A 21848-nucleotide genomic window follows, 5' to 3' on the forward strand; every position below is an offset into this window, starting at 1 on the left:
GGGTCATTAATTCATCAAGAAATTATGTCTAACAAAGAACCAATAAAGGATCTCCTAGAACTCTTCAATATTACCATAGGGAGAGAAACCACAGTATAAACTTAGTTTCGGTGGGACCGACATGGAGCTAAGACAAGTGTTGTTTTGTCTCCCTGTGAAAATCAAATCAAATCGAATCAGAACATCAAAGCCTGCAGTATTCTTGTCACACCAAATGACCGCTCGTGACCTCTGTTACTCGCAGAGCCAATGTATTAAAAATTAATCAAGTACTTCGATCGCCATTCTACTATCTAAAATTCGTACAATGGTTCAGTGTACCATTCCCGACTCATATGTCTGAATACTTTCACTCTATATACCAAAGATTAAAATTTGTACAAATAATACGATTCCCTTTATCAAACAAACTATTTCCTCTTCTAATAATTTCCGGGTATGCAGCCGGATCCCGCCGACATTCTGCCACGATATTTCGGCCCAGAGACGTCCGGCCATCATCAGGTGAGTACACAACTACTGAAGAGCCCAGGTGCAGTCGCGGTATTTATGCCGAATCTCGCGCATGCGAAATGTACTGGCATCCTACAGCGCATGCGTCAGGTGTTGACATGCGCAGCATAGCCGAGTTGTACGTGCTGCCCTCGGTGGTGAAAATAAAGGCTCATCTAGTCAAGTATTTCGATCGCCATTCTACTATCTAAAATTCGTACAATGGTTCAGTGTACCATTCCCGGCTCATATGTATGAATACTTTCACTCTATATCCCAAAGATTAAAAAGTACCGTGACTGCACCTGGGCTCTTCAGTAGTTGTGTACTCACCTGATGATGGCCGGACGTCTCTGGGCCGAAATATCGTAGCAGAATGTCGACGGGATCCGGCTGCATACCCGGAAATTATTAGAAGAAGAAATACGCCGGGAAAATTTCAGAAGTCACAAACTATTTCCTACGTAGATTTGGCATGTCAGCATGATTAGCAGCTTCAGCCATGAAAAATATTCAGCGAGATAAGGTGTCCTTCACAGCAGTCTGACGCATCGCAGCTGGAAGTCCGTTGTCATGCTGTTTGCTGAAGCTATCTACGAGAAGCTACTAATTGGAAGACCTCTACCGACGAGATAACCTGTGACATATAAGTAACCTGCGAAAACGAAGTAGCAGCAGCTCACTTCGCACGGCTAAAGACATTGTCTCCACCGACTGCTAACGCAACTAAGGTACGTTCCGAGGAGAAAACAAATTCTCAGCCTATCTGTGGAAATTGCACCATATATTTCTAACATGGCAAAGTGTTAGCTTTGCTTTCATAGATCCGTTACATTGTAAGTACCTCAGGTGTAACCTGAAGAGTTTTAACCATGTTTTCTTCGTGCTGATTTTAGGTGCACCCAGGATAATTGATATACGCATATTGTCGTTATATATTTTTCTTTCTTACGAATCACTTAACGAGATGGCCAGCGAATAGAACACTACTGTGGAATGTTTTGTCGTTCATGAGACTGTGTGCTACACTGCACTGCTGTATCCCAATATGATGTGGATCGCTCATAGACACAACGCGTTCATCGACAGAGCAAAGAAGCGCAGTCTTAAGACTCGTGTTCAACAGGCCACTGGTTCTAATCTCTGTCTGGCCATCTAGGTTTTCCCGTTCTTTCCCTAAATTTCCGAAAGCGACTGCCGGAATGGTTCCTTTCGATAAAGCACGGAGGATGTCCTGCGCCATCCTGCCCTATACAACCTTGTGTCCTAATGACCCGGACTGGATGTTGAACGCTAATCTTCCTTTCTTGCTTTAGTCAATAATTTTAATACAATTTACTCGTAGTAACTGAATGATTATGTTTAGTTCACTTAATATAATTATGTTAACGCAAATTTCGTTGGTGCTGAGATTTATAACCGGTTAATTGTTAAAAAGTTGTACTAAAAGTTATAGTAAATTGATGGGGGAAGGGGGAGAAAGGAAAGGAAAGGGAAGCAATTAATGATGTCAGCTACGTCAGGACTTCATGCGGAATCAGTGATGACGAGTGAAAATGTGCGCGAGACCGGGCCTCGTGGCTGGAATCTCCTGTTTACGTAAAAGCTGCCGTAACCACTCCGCCACCCGAACGCGGTATTCATCACGAGTGCGTGGGCTGTCTCGGCACACACCCCGGCCGCTTCACATTCCCACCTGGCGGCAACTACCCGCGGTCACCGTCCACGTCCTCCGTGCTCGATAATTTTAGATTCCTTCCGGAAGTCGAACGTAAATGAGCATCTGCACTGTAGGTTGTGGATTCATTTCTCATCGAGGCGAAGCAGTTATACGAATGCGTACTGTCTGTTCTTTCTGACATGTCTCAGTTGCTTATAGCCCTGCAGAGCGAGGATATCGTATATCACGCCTTGTCTTCATCAACGAACTATAAATTACCACCGGAAAAATGTTCCTGCCAGAGCACAAAACAATTTAATATGTTTCTCTTTAAAATACTCTGCCTAAAATGTGGGAAACCAGCTGCCTCAATCCTGATTCCATCTTTCTCACTCAAAATTTTGGAGTACGAACATGTTCGCACTCTTTTCACACAGAAAATTCTAAATCCATTTATACAGCCGTTCTTCGTGCTTAATAAACACCTCCTACTCACAGCCACTGTCTATGTATGTCTCTCTCCCATTGTCTCCTTTTTTGCCATTGATTTACAGTAATCCCACTGACATTCTCCCCTTTCTCACTTACACTGTCTCCTTTTTTCATTCTTACCCACTGCTACTGTCTCGACCATACCTTGGCAGCTCAAACATACTGGGTGCTCCAACTTATTTTCGCGTCTATACCCATGTGTGTAGAATGTCGGTCAGAAATGCGCCCACCTCTATACCTTCGTTATACAGGGTGAGTCACCTAACGTTACCGCTGGATATATTTCGTAAACCACATCAAATACTGACGAACCGATTCCACAGACCGAACGTGAGGAGAGGGGCTAGTGTAATTGTTTAATACAAACCATACAAAAATGCACGGAAGTATGTTTTTTAACACAAACCTACGTTTTTTTAAATGGAACCCCGTTAGTTTTGTTAGCACATATGAACATATATAGTCCGTGAGACGAGTGATTGGTACTGACAGTTCCGGCGGGCAGACGGGGCTGTTGCCGAACGTGGCTCACAGCACGCGGCGCCCTGTCTGGTACACGCATTCTCTAGCAGCAGAAATAAAAGCGAGACAAAATACAAGTCGTATTGGTACGCGTGAATTTATTTAAAGTTGATGCTTGAAATATATTAACTCGAAAACGGATGAGAGCTATTTAGCACAAGTATCTAAGATGCTGAAACATAATAAAGTTATTTGTTAAATTTCACAACTGAAATGAAAACTATTTTCGCAAGTTGTTGAACATTAGCGGTTTTGGTTTCCATTGTTAAGTATTAGCATTATTAATTTGTTCTACTACAAGCTACAGAATAACTGGTCACTGTATTAAGAGTTATAATCTGAAGAAAGTACTGACAATATGATGATCTGGTTGTAGATCGATAGCAAACTCCCTCCTTACATTCTTGAATACGTTGTAGTTACTGTAATGGAAAAACACCACTCACATCACTGTCAGAATCTGATTTGACACTGTCTTCCTCAGCACTACTCGAACTATCACTGCTCCCTCCCAGATTTATAATTAAATTTTCGATGCGTTCTTCCACAACCCCTTCGGTTTTGGCCGCCTCTCTGATGGCACTTGCAGTGCTGTTTACAATTTTAGCCCACGTCTCGCTTGTCACTTTATTGATAGCTGCTGGAAGGAGAGTTTCCACTTCAGAGATCGTGAATTTTTTATTGTTTTCAGCAATGTAATTTTTTATCTGCGCTCACACTCCTTCAATTGCATTGAAGTGACAGTGGTATGGAGCAAGCCGAACGATTTCATGCCCGTGCCTTTTAGCAATCTCGTCAATTACATCTGTTGGAAATTGGGGTTTCTTTTGTGCCACAATTTCGAGCAGCTCCGCCTTCCTTACATCTTCTCTGAAATCTACTTTTCGCCGTTTCAACCGCTGAATGATATCGCCTTTTTTTGTTGCCAAGGTTGGTGCCTTATCGTGAACAACGGAATGATAAGGCGCATTGTCCATAACAATCACTGATGGACTTGTCAGATTCGTCATAAGCGATGTCTCGAACCATTCTTGAAATACTACACTGTTCATTTATTCATGGTAATCTCCAGTCTTTTTTGACCGAAACATTTTCAAGCAGTTTGGCACAAAACCTTTCGATGTTCCTGCATGTAAGACAATAATACGCCCTCCTTTGCCAACAGGCACTGCCGTTGTCCCCTCGGGCGTTCCATCATTCCAGCCTCTACGTAAAGAATGGCTGGCATTGACCCAAGTTTCATCTAACCACACTATACTTTCGAATTCCACACCCATGATCCTGCGCAGAAATCTGCACCGCCATGCAACTTCATCTGTCTTTTCCATTAATATTTTGCGTCCGTTAAACAGTGAATAGCTGAAGCCTATGTCTTTCAACACTGTACGCAATGAAAATTTGCTCCCTTTAAAAAGATCGTCTTTCTGAAGCGACACCTGTAATTTAGATAGAGTGGGTTGTTCCCTTCTCTTATAATAGCTGTATATATGACGACGAATAGCGTCTTTCTGAAAATCGTCCAAAGCTGTCACCTGCTTATTTCTCGGTCGCTTCTTTCCTGGTGTGTGCAGCTTTGTTGTGCCACTCTCGTCACAATCTACACTATACTGTTCTTTCCCTGTCTTTACAACAGTGTTCTTACTTATTTTCAATGCTGCTGCAGTTCTCTTCACAACCTGAACAACAGGAATTAAGGGCCAACCTTTGTCCTCTTCTTTCTCAAAGTAATCCCTCACAGAGCACACGAATTCACGGGCCTGGGTGTGTAGCACACTTTTCTTCCTCCGTTTCATTTCTTGTGCTGGGCTGGTACTACCCGCCGCACTAGACATTGTTTACAACGAAACATAAACAGAGAAACACTAAAAACAACAAAAACTAAAGGAACTGCGAATTCAACTTCAGACAAACGACGAACGACCGCACCGCCTGCACGCGAGACACTGGTAAGTTTCATAAGCGCGCGCGACCGGGTTTCGGAGCGGCAACGTGGCCCTTGCTACCCGCTCAAAGTTAGGCCGTCATTGGCTGCCTGCCTGCGGTCGCTAGGCAACGGAAAGACGCTACCGAGCTGTCAATACCAAAGACTCGTCTCCCAGACTATAAACAAATACGTAATCAGTGCCGTTTGTTGCAGTGTAAAATGTTAATTAGATCCGGAGATATTGTAATCTAAAGTTGATGCTTGAGTACCACTCCTCCGCTGTTCGATCGTGTGTATCGGAGAGCACTGCAACATACATCGCGTTTCTACAGAATGATCTGCCAACGTTGCTCGAAAATGTCCCACTGGAAACGCGTCGACGTATGTGGTATCAGCATGATGGTGCACCTGCACATTCCGCAATTAACACTAGGCTGACCCTTGACAGGATGTTCGACGGGCGTTTCATAGGACGTGGAGGACGCATAAATTGGCCAGCCCGTTCTCCTGATCTTACACCTCTGGACTGTGTACCGTGATGTGCCTACAACCCCAGAGGATATGAAACAACGTATTGTGGCAGCCTGCGGCGACATTACACCAGATGTACTGCGGCGTGTACGACATTCATTACGCCAGAGATTACAATCGTGTGCAGCAAACGATGGCCACCACATTGAACATCTATTGGCCTGACATGTCGGGACACACTCTATTCCACACCGTAATTGAAAACGGAAACCACGTGTGTACGTGTACATCACCCCTCATGGTAATGTACATGCGCGTCAGTGAAAAAGACCAATAAAAAGGTGTTAGCATGTGGACGTAATGTGCTGTTCCAGTCTCTTCTGTACCTAAGGTCCATCACCGTTCTCTTTGGATCCCTACGTAATTCGGTGCTCTCCGATACACACGATCGAACAGCGGAGGAGTGGTACTCAAGCGTCAACTTTAGATTACAATATCTCCGGATGTAATTAACATTTTACAATGCAACAAACGGCACTATTACGTATTTGTTTATATGTTCATATGTGCTAACAAAACTAACGGGGTTCCATTTGAAAAAACGTAGGTTTGTGTTAAAAAACATACTGCCGTGCATTTTTGTGTGGTTTGTATTAAACAATTACACTAGCCCCTCTCCTCACGTTCGGTCTGTGGAATCGGTTCGTCAGTATTTGATGTGGTTTACGAAATATATCCAGCGGTAACGTTAGGTGACTCACCCTGTATAGTTCGTCGGTCTCAGAGGGATCCAGACACTCCCCTTCCCAAGCCATTGTATGGTTTCAAGTCGTCTGCAATTTTTTATTGCTACTGTCTCCTCTCTCTTTCCACCACTGCTTCTAATTCCGTTCGTATCTCTCTCTCTTCTGCTGCCACTGCCTCTCTTCCACCATAACTTTCTCCTCCCTCATTTTCTCTCGCTGGTACTGTCTCCTCTCCCTTCCACCGCCACTGTCTCTCTGCTATTCTCTTTCAGCGCAAAAAATTTCACATTGCATAATTTTTCCTGTGGAACGTGGAATAATGATTGAGACAGCTGGTACCCCACTTTTCTATTATTCTTTCAAAGAGGAACATATTCAACTTACATGTTCTCCGACTGGAGCATTTTGCCCTGGATCCCTTATTTTCCCTGCAACAGTAGGGTGTGCTGCTTGCACACGGTTAATGTGACCACTGCCTGTGTTCCGTGTCAAAGAGCAATAATCACTCACATACGGAAGGTGGCAGCACTAGCAGCGGTGGGATACTTAACCAATTGACTATCAATTTTTTTCAGACATTAAGATAGGGTTACTTTAACTAATGTTGCAGTCAGACGTAACAACACGAAAACAGCATTTCCGTTTCATCTGCCAATACGGGGAGGGGTAGAACATACAAGGTTACTCATAAGTACCTCTGGCGCTTCAGAAGACGAAACACAGAAATTACGACATATAGATTCCCCCTTCCCCTTCGTTTTCCCTCTCCTCCCTCCCTTCCTTTCTCCCCCTCATCTGTTTAGGTCCCCCCCTCCCCCATCTGTCCTTCGCTGTGGTGAGTCATCTTCGTGCCGACTTTTTAGTGCAGTGTTTGCAGTGAGTGTTAAGTGTTGTGCGTCTTTTCCGAAGTGTTGCAAACGGACACCATACTGTCCGCCGTTTTACAAATTAAGTCACTGTTTTATCGCCTTCTTTTATTGTTTATTATCTTCCTCTTTTTAAAACAAATTCTGTAGGCTGAAGAGCAGCGTACTATCTGCTGCCACCCCGACCCCTTCGGGGGCAATCGAAATTCAATAAAAGAAAAAAAGACATATAGAGAAACGACACACATCAATGGACAGAGCACCTCTCCCAGTATGTAACTCATAGTATGGGTGCACAGCATGGGCTTCGTTTGTAATGTACCACCGGCCGCTGTGGCAAGCGGTTCTAGGCGCTTCAGCCCGGAACCGCGCTGCTGCTACGGTCGCAGGTTCGAATCCTGCCTCAGGCATGGGTGTGTGTGATGTCCTTAGGTTAGTTAGGTTTAAGTAGTTCTAAGTCTAGGGGACTGATTACAAATGTTTCAAATGGCTCTGAGCACTATGGGACTTGACTTCTAAGGTCATCAGTCCACTAACTTAGAACTACTGAAACCCAACTAACCTAAGGACATCACAGACATCCATGCCCGAGGCAGGATTCGAACCTGCGACCGTAGCGGTCGTGCGGTTCCAGACTGTAGCGCCTAGAACCGCTCGGCCACCTCGGACGGCGGGACTGATTTCCTCAGATGTTAAGTCCCATAGTGCTTAGAGCCATTTGAACCATTTTGTAATGTAGCAAAAATGAATACGAGCGTGTCATTCGTTGACGCTATGTGTCTTGGAAGGCACGACGGCAGCCCGCTTTGCAAATCTGATAACTGGACTGCTTATCTGCTGGCGCAACTAATTCTATGTGACAACAATACGGAGACGAGAATTAACTTTTTGGTAGTTTTGCTGTCAATGGCGGCTTTAGAGAGTGAAATTAATTATATTTTAGCTTCTACCAGACAGATAATTTTAGCAGACAGACAAAAGGTGTTTAAAAGATAGAGGAGTGAGTATGCTCAAATTCTTGACATTGCGTTTACTAAGTTTAATCACAAAAAATAAAAATCAACGAAATTCCAATCTATTCTTATTTGGCACTACCTCTTTTACCCTTCCATAAAAAAGAACTATCCCTATTCAGGCGTTGCCCCTATTTGCTTCCAAAATTTCTACCAAGGCGATAGGCTCCACGGATCTATAATTATATTTATTTATTTTTATTACATGATTATAATTAGTAACTGTGTACAAATGAGAATTCTATAAAACAGAATGTTACAGAAATGTGTGATTCAAAGGATAAACTAAAATAACTTTGTACATTACTTGTGCTGCTTCAGCTGAAAGACACTTTCTTGAAGAGATGGCGCAGCTGGAGTTTTCCTGTCCATTGCTATTGGCGTTTTCTGTCTCCAACAATGCCGTTTAAAAATCCTACAACAGACTCAAGCTTCGTTGCTAATGACTCAGTGAATACAGCTTTCCATGAGTCAGCCAATCTCTTTCCTTCTTCACTGCTTACAACTCAAATCATTCTGTCTTCAGTGTGATACTGCACAGAACGTTACATTGAGCCTGCAGCTACCCAACTGGAGGGGGGACTACAAAAACATTGCTTGAATAATTTGCAACATGCGTACAGTACCTCGATGTGCGTTCGAGGGCGTTGTGAGTTTTTTGCAGGTACCACTAGTAATCAAGCTCCACTTTCTCCCCTCCGCCGAACATATAGTCAGTGGCCATTCTTTCGAACCATGTAGGCACAGGAGGGTCCGAGGTTCAGTCACGTCAGGTGTGACACAGAGTTAACACTCTAAGACGACGACATGCACATGAAGCGATGTTCATCGGTGTCCACGAGGCGACAGTAAAGGAAAAGTGAGAAGCCCGTCAGTCCGATAGCATGGAGCTGGTGTCGCGTCACATATTTTTTGCTGGTGACTTGATACCAAGTCGGGAGCCCGGTCATTGGCAGAAAATCGTCATGTATCCTTTTCCACACTCGTGGCCAGTTATCTAACAGTTGGGTACATGGTTTCTCCGACATTACGCAGAACTTTCCGCAAAATGGCCGTGTAAAAATCTATAACCTCTGATGGGCGCGTTGAGGGGAGATTCGAGGTCACATAGCTGTATTCCAGAATGAATGCCGATACATGAGAGAGCTGTATGGCGACACGTGCCACAAAGGCAACGACGGGAACAATAGACGATCTCCAATAGATGAATGTTTAGGGAGGTGTGTTGACTGGTCCATCGTTTCCACATATTGCTCATTTAAAGACAGTGCCAGTGCCCTAGCTTTATCCAGTCCTAGTCCTCCATAGAAAGGAGAGAGGGTGAAAGTATCACAACGTACTTTAAATACGTGTCCTGTGCACACCAAAGGCTGCCTGAAGTCCACGATCTATCACAGCTGGTAATGGGAGGGCGTATGCCACATGACTGAGATTTGACAACACCCAGAGGTTCAGGTATTGTACACGTTGCAGATGTTCAAGTCCTGGAGCAGGTTTTTGGCGCACCATCACGTGTGCCATCTGTAGTAATCGTCGATAGTTTGCTGCGTCTGTTCCGCGGATATTCTTTGCAAACGTCACTCCCAAATGCCTCAGTTCAGTAACTGGTGGAATGAGGGCGACAGAGCTCGGCCCGAGATCGTATCCGATATCCGGCGCTGCCGACTTATTGATGTTCAGAAGACTGCCCACAGCCTGTCCACATTATCGATGCAATTTAGTATGCTGCGGACTTCATTGGTGAAATGAACCAGCAGCAGCAGGTCGGCATACACTTTATAGCGGAATATAATGTCCAACAGGCCAGCCTGTGTGGTCGTGCGGTTCTAGGCGCTTCAGTTCGGAACCGCGTGACCACTACGGTCGCAGGTTCGAGTCCTGCCTCGGGCATGGATGTGTGTGATGTCCTTAGGTTAGTTACGTTTAAGTAGTTCTAAGTTCTAGGGGACTGATGACCACAGATGTTAAGTCCCATAGTGCTCAGAGCCATTTGAACCATTTGTCCAACAGGGTAATGCCATATAGCCTGTGCTTGAGACCCCCGAGGAGTGGCTCGAGTGCTACAGAAGTAGGTAGAAAGAGGCATTCCTATCATAGAGACCTCTTAATGGGTATTGCGCCCACTGTCCTTCTGTTTACCTGGACCTGCTTTCTGGCTGTTGCCTGGAGTCATCACAGGATGTCGATGAGCATCAGGGGATTCCCATTTGGTCCATCACCTATAGAAGGAAATTATTTTGCTCTCTACCGAGGATCCAGTTGAAATCGACGGAAACAACCGCCGCTCTCAGGTGGCACGCCTAGACGATCACCATTAAGTCTCTGAAGTCGCCAGTGGCCATTTGTATGTTGGCATCTCCCTCCTGCGACATCTGTTCTGGGGTGAAGATCACTGGCAAAGTCATCTTTATGTGGCCTGCCCAAATCCTGCCGAAGTTCTTTTAATTGGCATTCAATATTGCAAGTGGCCAATAGCCGTTGACCAATTGCCCACCCACTTGCTTTTGTACCAGTATGAGAAGTCCTTTGACTAAGGTAGGCGGCACTGTGCAGTCTGGGGACATGAGTTCTTGGAACACCGAGTGGCTTTTCAGCCTGCACACTGAAACCTTCCTGCTGACCACCGTTCATCACCGTTTATTCATTCTACAGAGGTGGAGTCAATGGCAACGGTGTCAGCCTCGTGAACGGCGTCCTACAGGATCAGTTCTTCTTCCTGCAGCAAGTGGGAGCTGCCGTATCAGTCATGTTCCTGCAGCATCACTTTCAGTGTTTAGGTGAACGCTGTTTTCGTGTGTGTCAGACGATGGCGTTGACTCATACCTCACCAGCACAAAGGCTTTTGTTGCTGCGATAAGTGTATCGACTGCCGTCCTGATGTTGGCACTGTCTGAAGAGTTCGGTGGTATCAGTGACGTTGTCCAGAGTTCTGCCACTGGCCAGGTTGACTGATTGACCAGCTGTCAGTCTGTGGAAGGTGGTTCCAGTACTGCAACATCGGTCTATTGTGTATAGACAGACGGAGAAGTCGTGAGTGACACTGCGTGAGCTACTGGAAGGATTGTCAGCGTCGATGGAGGTGCCACATCCTGCCGCAGAAGTTGCGTGATCCAATGTTGGAGGCACGAAGAATGTCGGTGATCTTCCTTGTTGCATCTGGAACACTTTTCAGACTGGCCATCATAAAAAAACTATGTCCCAGCAGCGTCTTATTTGGAGGTATGATGGTACATGTCGTCAGTGTTCAATACATACCTGGCGTACTCGAATGAGGATTGGATACCTCTTGAATTGGGTCCATTTTTCTGGCTCTTGTTCTTGTACTGTACCATAGGGGTTGAGCGCCGCCACGACGTCTGCCGCCGGCAGTTCGAAGGGTGGTTTGAATATGTGGTAGCTAGTCCATAGACCCAGTCTGATATGTTCAACCTCGACATTTGCAGCGTTTTCGCCTGCTTGCAGAAGCAGAATCCTTCTATCACGTCCCAAAAAACCCTGCCACATCTAGTGTCGTCAATAAGGTTCACACAGATCGTGTTACTTACGATCGAAAAGTGGTTGCCGATAATGACAGCAACTGGGATCTTGGCCTCTTTCTCTAAAGAGCGCTCGACAGCGAGTGCTTTTGGTCTAGCAGAGCCGTTTCTAAAAGTAAATTTTAATGTTGATTTTCGGCAGTGATCCACCGTGATCTTTTTACGCTACAGCGTCACATTAGTGTCCGCCTAAGGAAGTAAAGTGTGCTCATGCTGCAAGTGGAAAGACACAGCACGTCCACTCTCGTTGGCTGCTTAAGCCGGACTGCACCTGGACCATGAAAGACACAGTAACACAACAGTTCAAGTGGAAGGCAACACTTCCTGTAGATACCTTCTCTTCGTACAGCGTTGCCAGTTCATGCAGATGGCTGACTCTAGGGTTGTGAGAGGCAGCCACTTGGATTGTCACCATAAGTGTATGTTTGGAACATAGTCTCTGCAGCCAATGCCTGACGACCAGGTTCCATGTCAGAAAGGTAGTACTTATGTTTACAAAGCTTTTGGCGTTGATACCCGTATGAGAATGCTTATCACAGTCAGCCGTTTTATCCTTATTGCCTAATGTTAGATTTTTTTTTTTTTTTTGTAGACTTGGCCTGCAGCCAAATTGAACCTGTTATTGTGACATTAGAGCTTTGCTATTTTCTTTTAAAAGGGCTAATTGTGACAGAAATCCGAACCAATAATTTTGTGACTTATATAATAAAGTGCGATTAAAAAATAATTATTCATAAACTCCAGCGCCTATTTACACTAAACTAAAAAAGAGCGTAAATGGCCAATAGACAGGGACGCTCTTGTCAGTATGAATTAATAAATAAACAAAAAAACTACAAAAAAAAATTTTCTGTTGAGCCCCGACGTGCAATTGCGCAAATTACAAATTCAAATACTCAAAAACACTTTTCCTGTGTGTCAGAACGCATGGATTTTTTTTTTCAGTTTGGTTACATTCCTATCTAGGGGCGAACGAAACGCATTTGTCACAAAGTTTTAAATAATGCGCAATCAGGATTATGTGAAGAATAATAATTAATATTCACAACTCACAGCACTTTTGAAGTTAATAAAATTGAATTTGCTTCTGACTTTTTAACACTGAACGAAAGTAATACAGTTCAATACTAAATCAAAATAACGACTGTTTACCACTGAATCAAAGTAACGACAAAGTGAGAGCTTAAAGAAAGCCGAAGCAATGTCTCATGCGAAATAACGCTTTAGTTCCGGTAAGATCTCCGAAACAATTCAGAGTTCATTCAGCGTATGTTTTGAATACAAACCCAGTAATGGCGAACCAGTTACAATCATAAGTTCATATACCTCGCAAATAAACGCGTAAAAGTTTCAAAGCGCTGTGCTGTTCACCTAACGCCAATTATTTTGGGATCATAAGCTCACTGAAATGTTTCCCAGTATTCGCTGCCGACTAAGAAAAAAACACAAGTGCCTGATTTAGTAGTTACACGTATGTTTCGATGATGACTTGTATTTCACGAAAGTCGGACGATTTTTGACGTTGTAAAGCTTGAAAATGGCCTAATGCTGAAATCTGCATAGCGAAAGGAACACTCAAATATCGGAAATATTGTTTCCAAAATTTAACATGGCTTTGGAAAAGAAGAAAATTGTTAATTAGTTTGTCCAGTACATGGTATTTATTTAGCGAGATGCTACTTTAAGCTGCTTTGTTGTTTATAAACGAAATAAAATAATTTACACATACATACCTAAGTATGCTTCCACTACTTTCATCGTTTTATTAAATACTTTGGTGAAAATTCACGTTTTTATGCACAGGTGCGTATTCTGGCCTGTAATTTAAAATACATAATCATTACAAAAAATCTGCTATTGTGTTATCATAAAGCTTCATAAGCCCTGTCAATGGGCACTTAGATTATGAGAATCACACAATACTTTGTGGAGATACTAATTTTGAAATTTCATTTTAATTATAAAACCTCTGACACTGGGTAATTAAAAGCTACTTGCTTGATCGATGGCGCGTTTTCACCGATGCACTTGTCTCATTTTTCTCCTTGTATCGATGTTACGATTCTGGGTCAATTTTTACTGAATTAAGGTCTATTTAGCGCCTATACTGATCATTATGTTCAGTCATTGTGGGTACATCTCCCACACAACGTCACTGGCTGCCATGCATTGGGTTTTCCCAGCCGCCATGCCAGATCACCAGCTTACCTCCTCTGTTCCTGCACATACGATATTTCTCATAGCCACAGTGTCCGCCTGTCACTGTAACTCGAGGGCGTCTTTATCTATTGGCAACACTATGACAAGTGTGCAACCGCCTCAGGCCACAGCTTACCTTAGCTGGAATGCTTCGTTACCTGTGAAAACACACATGTTCGCACAACTGTGTTTGTTCCTATCTTCACAACAGAATGTCCATGTGCAGCTGTGTCTGCTTTTTGAAGTTTGTGTTCACTTGTATAGCGCTACACCTCATAATACCCCCACCTCCAACTCCACATACATAGTGAAAGGTGCCGCAAGTAGCACTGGTGTGATACCCCCACTACATTTATTCACAAAAGTTCTAGAGGCTTGTCAGTTACATTATGTGACAGCATTTCTTATCCTCATTATTATAGTAAACATATACAAACATCTGTGTCACTGTGTATATCAAAAAGTAAGTACACATCTGCACATAAAAACATAAACAATAAATTCGATCCTGATAAATTAATGCTTCTAACCTCCAGTATTTGTACATGTTTGCACGTGTAAAAATTGTCTGCCAAATACAAATTAAAATCAAACTTCTGTGGTTTCCTATTCACTGTCTTTTTATAATGAGTTATTAGGTCATCATTAGTATTCTTACACTTTCTATACATTTTTCGTAGCGCGCCAAAACCACTGTTTAGTCTTCCAATGTATTTCACAGGCTTCTTACAAAGATGTAGCTCAGATCGCTGGTGCTGTCTCAATCTCTCCATCAGACAGTTTACATGATGGTAGTAAGAAATAGAAATCACCCAATGAGTCATTTATCATTTACATTCATCTGAAAACCAATGACTGGTCAAATGAAACCCACCCACTTTGTCACCAGACATCAGACGATCAAAGACTAAATCTAAGAGCGTTACTTGACAAAACAAACAGACAATAGTGTTTGCAAGGAGTGTATGCTATGTATATACTTTTTACTCTGGTAGCAACAACCTGTTCTGTACAAATAGCTCAAGCCATACAACTATACTGAACTGGTACAAAGTTTCTCCCTCCGACACGAAATCAGAATTTCAAATACATGGGTTAGCAAAACAAACTAATTCTTCCATTGTTAAACAAAACCAAAAGTTGACTTCAGTTCCCTATTTATTTATCATACCCTTACTACCACGAACTGAATGCAAAACAACACAGACTAATTTAACCCTCAATGAATAAAAACCCCACAAAACAAAATAACTTGTACATAAATAAATCTATGACAACATTTTATATTTTAATTTTATGTCATTTGATTCCACGTTTTCTCAGTCAGCTGATAAGTTACCAGTTAACAGTCTTACCTCCTGCCACCCAGAAACGGTTGTTGTGTCACCAAATCAAAATCACAATACAAATGCATTCAGCAATTCTTGGAGCCATAGGTGGACAAAATTACATCTCACATACTTCCACTTCCCTTTGCGTACTTGGACCAATCATCCAGTAAATGCTATAAAGAACTATTGCGTTATTACAAAAGAAGCAATAGAAATGAATGTTTCTGAAACCGCCGTCAATAGGGATGACAGTTTGCAGTTCAGGACAGCCAGGAATCCGGCCATCATGAGCTTGAAGTAGGCACCTTAGACACAGGTCGAAAACATTAACATATCTGGCGAGGAAGTTAGTGTCAGCGATGTCATAGCCAGCAGTGAGGCAATATAACAGCCCAGCTGTGGCGTCAGGGCAGTCATTTACCACTTGACAATGGCAGAGGAGAGCTCAGTCTTTAGCTCATGGGACTTTCACTGCCTGTTGCGACAGGGTGCCTGTGAAGATTTCATTAATGGTTATTGCAGATGTGATACCCTGCTAGCCACTCTTAGCCCACTGTAGTTCATAATTTACCATCCCCAAAATAAACATAAATACACTTTACCCATCTAAAATTCTTAACTGACAATAATAATATTCAGTAACATTCGTACCCCCCTCTCCCCCCGCGGCAGACTATACACAACAGATGCTCACAGCAAAACTGACCCTCCAAAATGTTAAACTAAACAGAAGAGCATTTTTCACTTAATATACAGAAACTTAAATCACCACCACACTGAATGTAAACAGCAGCTGCTTGCATGGCCCCACATTGTAGCTGCTACATCAAAACCTTGTCTCTAAATACTCTTGTATCTGCAAGAGAATGTCCCAAAAAATAAAAGTAAAGTATAAATTAACCCTTGATCTACTATATACATTGGTACACGTTTCTGATCAGTTTACCCTATACCTTCCTTCTCTAGCACCTCTCCACTCATCACTTTTATTCAATCATAGCTTAAGTCACTGCTGTCTACAACTTTCTTTCACTGATAATTAATTAACTAGAAAATTTTTTACATTACTTTCATCATTACCAATTGCACTATTATCAACAGCATCAATCTCACTTGCATTATCTGCTTTACTAACCTTGTAAAAGTTTCATGATAATACACAACTGTTTTAATCCACAACAATTTAAAATCATTATTCCCAGCAACTATTTCATTATCATAAGTCAACTACTGATAATCATCAATAAATGAATGTGCCTGCACAGCCTTTTCATTCATATAGTTAGCAATACAGTTTTACATCATTACCATTCAATGTACTTTCAACTGCATCCACCATTAAAACATGATATACACAACAGAAACACCATCACTTAAAACATCTGATATATAAACTATTGCATCTTCTTAATTACTTTCAATCACATGAACTACAGCCCTACAAGTAACCTCAATAACTGGAACATATACGTCCCTGTATTTCCATCCACAAACAAGTTGTCCACAGTCCTTGCTAGTTGCATCCAAATAACATCAACCCCATATCTAGAGCGTATACCTCTATGTACACCTCTATCCACAAAATCAATTCAACCATGTTTGTACCTGCATGCATACAACATTAACCTTCACTAGTCTAGAACCCACTTCACTTAATTCAGATTTTTAATATTGCTATCACACGAATATTCATCTCATCACAACATACATTTATTCTTAAATATCTTTAACATTTCGCGGCCCTGTCAGCAACTGTATAAATATTAATTATAATTTTAATAATCAACAGCCTCGATTGCACCGTTTACCTAGAATCTACCTAGGTTTCAGTCGGGATAACCCAACCTTCTTCAGAATAACAGTAACTACCGTCTGTCCATAGTGGACATCGTCAAGCTAAAACTACAAATCCGTAAATTATCGTCAGGCTATAAAACTTATCTGGAATTGCCTCGGCCCCACTTCGTGACCACGATGCGGCAGCCACGAGTGCTGTACTGGAACTGACAGTAGCGTAATGAGGCCCGCCTAGGAAGACACAATAACTTGCGCCTGCACATAAACCGTATGATAGTTACTTGTTGGGACAAGACGCGAACTTAACTTCTGACCTTGAATTACTAGTAAAGTGAAATAGAAGGTATAGCTGAGGAAAAGGGCATATGTTAACCTGCGCAGAACGTACTTAGTTCGACTGTCTTAACATTTATGAAGTATTTATTGGTCATGATATGAGGAAGATATCATGTGCTTACAAGGTATGGCCTATCTAGGAAAATTTTGTGCTTAAGCGCGGAGTTTAATCACCTAAAAAGAAGTTAGGGGTGGAAAGGATATTATAAAGCCAACATCGTCATTATTACGACTAGGACTAGAAATTTTTAAGACGTAATTGTTAAGCACTTACTTAGCTATAGTTACAGTGCATGAACATCCTATTGACTTAGCACACAAATGGTCATGATTGAACTTATGAACAAGTTTAGATCTAATCTGTAACATCCAGCAATACGGGCCATATAAAATAGATGGTCATTATTCAAGATTAGTATATTTGACCTGAAATGGTCTAGAATCAAGTTAAAAACTAATGCACGTGCCTGATTGAGCTTCTTGACGAATTTATGGTTTTGAATTGCAGAAAACACTATAGTAGGGGATAATGTGGCGGCAATGGGGTACTCAATTTGACTTCATAGAGGTGATCCACACACATACTGTAAAAACTGTGTGTGGACCACTGCCATCATAATTCTGGCCTGGTGACCACTGCCATTAAACTTAGGGAATGACAGCGGAAATATGCTCAAATCTAAAGTGTGACTTGGCGAACATTGCTCCAGTCAACACATTTAAAAACTATTGACCGACATAGGTCAATTATGCTCAAAACTAAAGCGTGACTTGGCGAACATCGCTCCAGTCAACACACTAAAAAGCTATTGACCGACATAGGTAAATTATGCTCAAAGCTAAAGTGAAACTTAGAGAACATCGCTCCGGTCAACACACGTAAAATAATTGACCGACATAGGTCAATATGTACTTAAAGAATTAGTCTAAATTATGGGAGGATGACGGGAAATGGTTAAATTGTAATGCGATTTGGAGAGAAACGCTCCAAAGACACCTTTAAACGTCGTTGAGTAAGATCACTTCAAACTAATCCGGCTAGTCCGAACCAAAACTTCGTATCCAGTAGATTGTGACAAGATGACGTTACCCCCTCGTCTTCCTCATATCATGACCAATGAATACTTCATAAATGTTAAGACATTAGATGTAAGTGCGTTCTGCACAGGTTAACATATACGCCCTTTTCCTCAGCTATACCTTCTATTTCACTTTACTAGTAATTCAAGGTCAGGAGCTAAGTTCACGTCTTGTCCTAACAAGTAGCTATCACACAGTATACACGCAGGCCCAAGGTATTGTGTCCGCCTAGGTGGGCCTCATGGCGCTACGGTCAGTTCCAGTACAGCACTCGTGGCTGCCGCATCGCGGTCGCGAAGTGGGGCCGTGGCAGTTCCACGTAAGTTTTATAGCCTGACCATAATTTATGGATTTGTAGTTTTAGCTTGACGATGTCCACTATGGACAAACGGTAGTTACTGTTATCCCGACTGAAAGCTAGGTAAAATCTAGGTAAACGGTGCAACTGAGGCTGTTGATTATTAAAATTAAATTTAATACATTTATTCTCTCAAGCACCACAGCTGAATTCTGATCCTGACCTACTATTGCATATTAATGATGCCAAATACACTGTCGCTACAAGTTTTATTTCGATCTTATTATCCTTATCAACTAACCGAAAATATATTAATTCCTTCTCTGCGAGTCCTTGATTAATTGCTTAATATCCTCCTAATTAAATACCCACTAGCATCATCCTACCTACAATTATTTCGTCTCTTGATTCTATTTGTTTCTTGAGTCCATCCCCAAATTACATCCCAGTAGGGAAAATTTCACTTTTGCAAATTCCGTCCCAGTTGTTCCCCTTTATACATTTCAAAATTCCATTGCCTTTTTAGATGCCCCCTATGTTCTAGTACACTCAGTATTTTATTATGGAACTGGATTAGTTTAAGCTACTATCATTAGCTGTTTACATTTTCCCAAACACTGCGTAATAAACAATTTCATCTGAGCTTTGACTTTCACAGGTCTGATCAGGACCCACCATCAATCTTTCCACAAACATAATTTTAGACGCATCATTCACACTTTCCACAATATAATTCTTTCATGCACCCTGAAACTTTATTGCATGGCATTTAATTACAGCTGTGGAAGTTTATCCATTATGTGCCTGCATTAGAGCTCAACTTACATTTCCAAAAGCATTGCTTTTACCTACGTCATCCATCCCTTTCACAAACAGCATGGTATTTGCTTTCACTTAAGAAAGTTTTACCATTGGATGCTTTTATAACACGATACCCCACACTTGTACACGTATTTCTTAGTTCTAATTTACTTATACTGCTGTCTGTTTGGCTAACTTCAATATTATTTGTAACAACCACACCTTTTTTTCTACTCCTTTAAATTGCCAGCTGAGTTTACCACTTAATCCATTACTAAAGATTGTAATTCTCATTGCCAGCCATAATCTCTTCATTCACTTTAACCATAGCCTCTCCCCATCTCAACATTACAAGCATCACACTCGAGTCTATCTCCCCTTTCATTCAGTCCCAACTCCATCTATTCTGATGACAGTTTCTCTTCTACCTTGTCTAGACTGAAAGTCAAGTTACCCAATATAAAATATATACCCCCAGATTTATCTCTAAAGCCAATTATCAGTTTGTCTCTAAAAGTGCCCAGTTTAATGATGATACTATCCAATTTCTTACCCAAATCATTTTATCATCTTTCAAATTTTTGATCTAATTTTTTTTAAGAAAACCTTTGATATTATCATTCATTTGTCTCATCATTTTTAGTACACCACTCGTCATAATGTCGCCTATCTCTTCATCCGTCTGTGGCCTCTCAGGCTCACTTCCACTAGCTAGCTTAAAGAGAACCAGAGCAGGATCTTACATGGATTAACGTGTAAATTCCAGTAAGCGCTGCGAAGTAGTTCAAAGTTCATTCAGCGTATGTTTTAAATTAAAATGGCATTTTGGTGAACTAATTAAAACCGTAAATTCAAATCGCTCGCTAACAAATGCGTAAAAGTTTCAGATTTCTGTACCGTCCACATTGTTTTGCGGACGCTACCGACACGCAAACTATTAGCCGCTCATTCACGTGTGTTCACGTTACTGCTATGACAACCATATGACTCGTATGACTATCGAAATAACGAATAACTCATTTCAAAATGGTAGCCGATTATTTAAGCTTTCGCACTCTCGTCGGTCAAATCAATATTGTTTCGTCTTCCGGTACATAATTATAAACTACCAATTTTCCACTATACGTACGTATGATACATCAATTACGGTGCAAATTTTCTCGACCTTTCACTGCTGTCCTTGTCTTCCTGCTATGTTAATTAGTTTGTCTAGTATATGGTATTTTGCTAGTGAAATCCTACTTGAAGCTATTTTGCTGTTAACAAATGAAAACAAGTACAACCAAATACATATACACATACATAGTATGTAAGCTCATCTTGGTATGCTGCCGTTACTTTCATTGTTGTATTCATTGTTATGATGAAAATTCACGTTTTTATGCACGAACTGCCTGTTCTGACTTGTAATGTAAAATACATTATGTTTACAAAAAATCCGTTATTTCATTTTGATAGAACTCCTTGAGTCCTACCCATGGACACTTAGTCTATGAAAATCGAACAAGGTGTTGTGGTGATATTAATTTCAAATTTCATTTTGATGATAAAACCTTTGACATCGAAAAACTTAAAAGCTGCTTGCTTGCTCTAGGGCGCGTTTTCACTCACGCACTCGTCTTGTTGTTTTCTTTGTAACGATGGTACTGGGCTTTCTGTAACGAGGCTCAGTCAGAGTTTAGGTTTACTTAGCGCCTATACTTTTCACTCAGTTCAGCCGTGACGGGCACGCCTTCCATGCCTCGTGCTAACGGTTACCACGCTGCCGGAATTTCCCAGCCATCATGCAAAATCACCTGTTCACCTCCTTCCTTCCCGCATACGTAGTACGTCTCATAGCCTCAGTGTCTACCAATCAGTGAGACAGAGCTGCCAACACTTTCTTGTATAGGGCTGTATCCTCACAATCTACAAGAAAATTGATATATTAATAATAATAATAATAGCGACTAGGAACAAAAAACAAAGGCATCAAGGTTAATTGCCTAGCATTTGCAGATGATATGGCCCTACTAGCTGAAACATGGGAAGAAGCCAAAGAACAGATCCTCGAATTACAGAAACAAGCAGAGAAAATAGCCCTTAAAATTTCTTTTGAAAAAACCAAAATAATCACAAATATAAAAAAGCCAATGAAATATCTTAAAGTAAGAGACCAAAAGATCGAAATTGTTAAAGAATTCAAATATCTTGGTGAATGGATTAGCTGGAACGCCCTTGAGAAAAAAGCAATAGAATTAAGAAGAAACAAAGTTGAACTAGCCTTTCAGCTTACTAAAAATAC

The 21848-nt window shown here is 41.7% G+C and overlaps 1 protein-coding gene across 1 annotated transcript in view; it reads left to right on the top strand.

The window, feature by feature from the left end:
• Positions 1-1180: 1180 nt before the first annotated feature.
• The window catches only part of LOC126474087 (UDP-glucosyltransferase 2-like), a 63152-nt gene continuing 42484 nt past the window's right edge, over positions 1181-21848 (top strand). The window contains exon 1 of the mRNA XM_050101500.1: positions 1181-1223. The gene's annotated coding sequence lies outside the window, so the exon portion shown is untranslated. The remainder of the gene's footprint in view (positions 1224-21848) is intronic.

Source organism: Schistocerca serialis, chromosome 4 (assembly GCF_023864345.2).
Source record: "Schistocerca serialis cubense isolate TAMUIC-IGC-003099 chromosome 4, iqSchSeri2.2, whole genome shotgun sequence".
NCBI lineage: Eukaryota > Metazoa > Arthropoda > Insecta > Orthoptera > Acrididae > Schistocerca > Schistocerca serialis.